The sequence below is a fragment of the Ipomoea triloba genome, chromosome 8 (assembly GCF_003576645.1).
Source record: "Ipomoea triloba cultivar NCNSP0323 chromosome 8, ASM357664v1".
Lineage (NCBI taxonomy): Eukaryota > Viridiplantae > Streptophyta > Magnoliopsida > Solanales > Convolvulaceae > Ipomoea > Ipomoea triloba.
Window position 1 is genome coordinate 8132494 of NC_044923.1, and position 6267 is coordinate 8138760.

Below are 6267 nucleotides of genomic sequence, written 5' to 3' on the forward strand. Positions count from 1 at the left end.
GGAAACGGCTAACTTTGGATATTAATGCTAGCCACGTGGTCATCGGTTACTGACGGTTTTCCGCACTTAAGGGAATTATCTTGATTAGTGGGAGCATGATCATATAGTTACTTTTCTTTATTACTCCACTATCCTGAACCTAAAACCGCTCTGTTAATTTACCAAAAATACCCTTATTTTTCATATACGCTGACCGTTACTAGGGGTATTTCTGACCTTTTACTTCCTTAAAGAAAACCGGTATCCTTCCTTGGGTCAAGCTCTCAACCCTACCCATATATCCAACCCGAATCCACACGATATAAAAGCCAAATCCTTCTTCTTTACCCGGATTCAAGCTAAAACCTTTTACCCAAAATCCCCAAATACTAAACGCAGTACACATTCCCTCCAAAACATCTAACCTTCATCAATGGCGTCCGAATCCTCTACATCAACCTCATCTTCCGACGCATATCAGAGGGAGTTGCTACACATTCGCTCTCAGATCAAACAAGTCAAGGCGGGGAGGATCCTTGACAGAAATGGCTTCATCACCAACTCCCCTAATCCAAAAATGGCGGAAAAAGTCCTGAAGAAGTTTGAGAAAGCAGGACTGATGAAATACATGACGCACGACTACGGGACCGTTCACCCCCTCGACTTCACAGAATGGTTCGCAAATGCCAAGGTCACGAAGGGTAAAATCGAAAGCCGCTTTAATGATTTTCCCATCACAACATCTGTAGGTGACCTCAGAGCGGCATTTGATTTCGCGTCACCGGAGGAAGCAGTCAAGCATCTATCGGATTACGACTTGGACAAGCAAGCCTTCTGGGAGAAAATCCGACTAGCGACTGCACCACCCAGAGCATCCTCTGCCCTCCGCAAGTACCACCTAAAGGAGAGGTTTGCTCTCGCTGCCGACCTAATCAGTAAGTTTGTGCTCGGCAAAGTGTCCGGAACTGACGAGGTTAGTCTAGACCTCCTCAAAATCCTCCATGCCATTTGGAACAACAACAAGCTGGACTGGGCACATATTATCTTCAACTTCCTTCAACAGCAAGTGATGCGCTCAGTCTCCAACGCCAACCTATCGATCAGTAAAAAGGTTGGTTTCGACTTTGTTGTGCAATTTCTCTTAAGCTTGAAGGGTTGGTTTCGGCTTGGTTTCGGTTTCCAACTCTTTCACTAAATTGATGAGTCAAGCAGCCGAAATGGAGGCAGAAGAGCAGTTTGCACTCCAGTGGTTGGGCATCTCCGAGATCCCAGCTCATCATCTNCAACTAAGGTTAGAATTGGGAATGATAGAATTGGAATGAATGATCATATCTTATCTTCTTGTATTTAGTGCCATGAACTGTTTCGCATGTGAGGGGCGGTTTCATCAACTTTATGGCAGCTTTGGAGTTACACAAGCATTGAATGGTCATTCATATTGCATCCCGTGACTCAAAAGTGATAACCTTATTGGGCTATAAATAAGAGGGTTTCTTTCAGAAGTTCATATCATCAACTTCCCATGGAGAAAAAGAAAGGAAAAGATGATGTTCCATTCTTTTATAGAGGAAAGAAACCGGCAGTCAAGTCCAAAGATTTTCAAGGAGAAAACTATCCAGAATCAACGAAGGGTGAACAGATTGCGGAGCTTCCTGATAATCCAAGCAAGAATCCTATTCCCATCCAAGGTGAATGGATCCCCAAATGCGAGGAGATCCACAACGATGGGATACTGGAATCGGGAGAAGAGTCCTGCACAAGAGGGACTCCTACTGCTGCACATTCTGGAAAAGGGCCTTCCTCAACCAAATGGAGAACCAAGGGAAATGGAGAGGAAGACCAGATGGGACTTTCTGAGGTCAGCAGCAGTCAAAGGGGTGATCATACCTAATCCAAAGACCTTAAGAGGATTAGCGATGAAGATGGTCACTCCCAACTACAGTAAGCAGCTCCGGAGAGAAGAACAAGAAAAGGAAATAGCCACCCCTAGTTCTGTTATTAGACAAATAGGACTTTAGATGGCTAGTTCCTGCTTTAACGATAGATTCCTATTAGGCTGACCAAGGCCAAACAAAAGTTTCTAGGGAATCTAATAGGGCAGCTTTGGAGTTACACAAGCATTGAATGATCATTCATATTACATCCCGTGACACAAAAGTGATATCTTTTAGATGAATCAAACTTGTTTCTCTCGCAATCTGTGTTCGAAAGGTAGTTCGAGAGGTCACCCGATCAGTTTGTCTATATACGTTATGTCTCGAAGAAGGGTAGTTCGAGAGGTCACTTCGAAAGATAACAAACTGATATCTCTGAAAGGAGGAATAAGGAGGGTTAGGGATCAATCACTCAGGGGGAAGATCCTTAACCAGATCAAGACGGAGGAATAAGGAGGTTTAGGGATCAATCACTCAGGGGGAAGATCCTTAAACTCATGTGGAAGACAATTCACCTTCGAGAGGTGAATCCGATAAGTTCAACGAATATATGAGGGGAAACGGCTAACTTTGGATATTAATGCTAGCCACGTGGTCATCGGTTACTGACGGTTTTCCGCACTTAAGGGCATTATCTTGGTTAATGGGAGCATGCCTGTATAAACATCTCATTATATCCCACTATCCAAAAACCGCATTATACTTTACCAAAATACCCTTACCATATATTACATACATAACCGTTATAAAGGGTATTTCTGACCTTTTACTTCTTTGAAATTAACCGGTATCTTTCCTCGGATCAAATATTCAACCCTACCCATATATCCAACCCGAATCCACATGATATAAAAGCCAAATCCTTCTTCTTTACCCGGATTCAAGCTAAAACCGTTTACCCAAAATCCCCAAATCCTAAACGCAGTACACATTCCCTCCAAAACATCTAACCTTCATCAATGGCGTCCGAATCCTCTACATCAACCTCATCTTCCGACGCATATCAGAGGGAGTTGCTACACATTCGCTCTCAGATCAAACAAGTCAAGGCGGGGAGTATCCTTGACAGAAACGGCTTCATCACCAACTCCCCTAATCCAAAAATGGCGGAAAAGGTCCTGAAGAAGTTTGAGAAAGCAGGACTGATGAAATACATGACGCACGACTACCGAACCATTCACGCCCTCGACTTCACAGAATGGTTCGCAAATGCCAAGGTCACGAAGGGTAAAATCGAAAGCCGCTTTAATGATTTTCCCATCACAACATCTGTAGGTGACCTCAGAGCGGCATTTGATTTCGCGTCATCGGAGGAAGCAGTCAAGCATCTATCGGATTACGACTTGGACAAGCAAGCCTTCTGGGAGAAAATCCGACTAGCGACTGCACCACCCAGAGCATCCTCTGCCCTCCGCAAGTACCACCTAAAGGAGAGGTTTGCTCTCGCTGCCGACCTAATCATGAAGTTTGTGCTCGGCAAGGTGTCCGGAACTGACGAGGTTAGTCTAGACCTCCTCAAAATCCTCCATGCCATTTGGAACAACAACAAGCTGGACTGGGCACATATTATCTTCAACTTCCTCCAACAGCAAGTGATGCGCTCAGTCTCCAACGCCAACCTGTCGATCAGTAAAAAGGTTGGTTTCGGCTTTGTTGTGCAATTTCTCCTAAGCCTGAAGGGCTTCGAACTGAGGGAGGGAAAAGAGATTCATCGAAATACCTATATGGGTAGGACGAAATCTCTAGTCCCCAAAACTAAAGGTGTTAAGGCTGCACCTTCTCCCTCACAGCCAAAAGGAAGGGGCAAAAGGAAAGCCCAAACCAAGGGAAAGAATTCTGATGATGAACCTCTCGATGTACTGATACAAAGGGTTCATCTGCCAAAGAGGGCTAGGAAAACCAAAACTGCTGTTGTCACCCAGATCCGAGAGGTAACACCCTCTGTTGTTCAAGTACCGTTTGAGGACAGGGCACAAGCCCAGGGGGAACCTCAGGCTACACTGGCCACTGAGGTTGAGAGAGTATCCCCTACCAGGTCCCTGTCAGCAGCCTTCTCTGTCGGTCTGTACGCTGGTGATGATGCTGAAGGAGATGTTAACTCTGTTGGTTTATCTCGAGAGATGGCTCGAGAGGTTGAAGGTACTGGGATCAGTGATCCAGTACAAGGGGGTGCAGAAGAACCACGTGAGATGGTTCGAGAGACAGACTACACAGTCAGGATGGGAGATGATCTCTTGGAGCATAGTCGAGAGATCACGGCTCAGATAGACGAAGCAATCTCTGCCACTGAAATCATCTCTGATGGGCGGGATGACTTATATGAAGAAGTTTCCACTCAGTTGGCAATGGAAGCACCCACTCTTGATGACTTCTCCAGGGTGATCAGGTGGATCAACTGGAGAACCAGTTCTTTCACTCAATTGATGAGTCAAGCAGCCGAAATGGAGGCAGAAGAGCAGTTTGCACTCCAGTGGTTGGGCATCTCCGAGATCCCAGCTCATCATCTCCTAGACCTTGCCCACGAAACAAGAGTGGCTAAACTGAACAGTGGAAGAACTGATAAGGGCAAAGGAATAGCTGAAGAAACCGAGGTTGAGCCTGAGGAGGATCCAGAACTTGATGCACAATTTCGAGAAGATATCAGGCTCGCCACTGCCATCTCCTTGGGACAGAACGTTGAGTTCACGAGAGGTCCAGGAGAGACCTCTGGGGTTGCTCACGATGATATCGCAACAGCCGCAATCCCACTGTCCCAAGTCAGCAACTCTGCTCTGGACGAACAGGTAGAAGCTTCGAGAGGTGAATCCGAGACCTCTGAAGCACTTCAAGTGGCACCCAACACCGTTCTACTTTTGCCACCACCCGTGTCCACACCCTCGAACACTACAGATGAAGCACAGATAATTCGAGAGGGTGAAGTTCCGTTGCTCACACTGCCAGATTTTACTACTGCTCCTGAAATAATCATCATCCCAGACTCATCGGAGCAGACCGAAGAGCAACACAATGAGCAACTTGAGCAGAATGCCCCAAGTCCTGCTGGTTCGAGGAGTACTGATGATAACATCGAAGGTGGAAACCAGGAAGCACCTGTCGACACTACGTCTCCAACCTCACCAGCAGATGACACAGTTCCCAGCACTGNAATAAGGAGGGTTAGGGATCAATCACTCAGGGGGAAGATCCTTAACCAGATCAAGACGGAGGAATAAGGAGGTTTAGGAATCAATCACTCAGGGGGAAGATCCTTAAACTCATGTGGAAGACATTTCACCTTCGAGAGGTGAATCCGATAAGTTCAACGAATACATGAAGGAAACGTGGAAGACATTTCACCTTCGAGAGGTGAATCNCCTGTGGATCCTCAGACAATAAATCGAGAGGTGGACTCGCAATTGCAAGTCATGGGTGGAAATCCGGAAGCACCCAAGTCCCCTCCGACGAAAGGTACATCTCGATCCTCATCTCCTACTTCTGACTATGATCAACAGGCCGAAGAAGTCTTCATTGGCGAAGTGCGTCAATTCATGGCTGATCAATCTCAGAAGATGGCTCAGCTCGAAAGAATACTCGCTGTGGTCCGCAATGCTGCAATGCCTGCTGCTGGCACAAGTGAATCCCAAGGCCGTCATGCCGAACTTCTCGAACAGGCGATATGGGCTGAGGATGCAGCACGGAAAGCCACTGATGAAGCCGCTGTCGCTCGAGCAGAGGCTGCAAGTGCGAGGGCTGAATTAGCCGAGATGCGAGCAGAGCTTCGAGCCTTCCAATGTTCCAGTGAACTTCGACAGGATGTGATGAAGGCCATACTCGATGACCTGTCGAACCAAGTGCCTGCCCAACTTCAAGCAATCTTCGAAGGTATGTCCATCCTCCTCTCCCGTGCTGATGATGCCAACAAGGGGGAAAAGAAAGAGAAAAAGAAGAAAGAGAAAAAGAAGGGGGAAATAACGGGCAAGAAAAGGGCAGCAAGCGAACCAGCTGGACCACCTCCAAAAATACCAAGAATCATGAGCAAAGCAGTGGAGGATGCTAAACAGGCAGAAAACCTAAGGGTCCAGCGTACACTGGAAATGGAGAGAAGGAGAGAAGAGGACAGAGAAAGAAGAAGAAAAAGACAAGAACGACAGTCAGAAGAAGAAAGGAAGATAGATCTTCTCATGACAAACTTTAAGTTTGGGAACAGAGAAGACACTGAACAAATTCTGACTCTGGAGATATTTAAGCTTCTGAAAATCACTGGGATATCTACACACAGCAATATGTCTCCAGAAGAATGCATTGCCTGGTGGAAAGATGGAGTAATTGATGGTGAGTTCGTGGGGGAAGCCTACAGGAACTACAGGCATCTAGA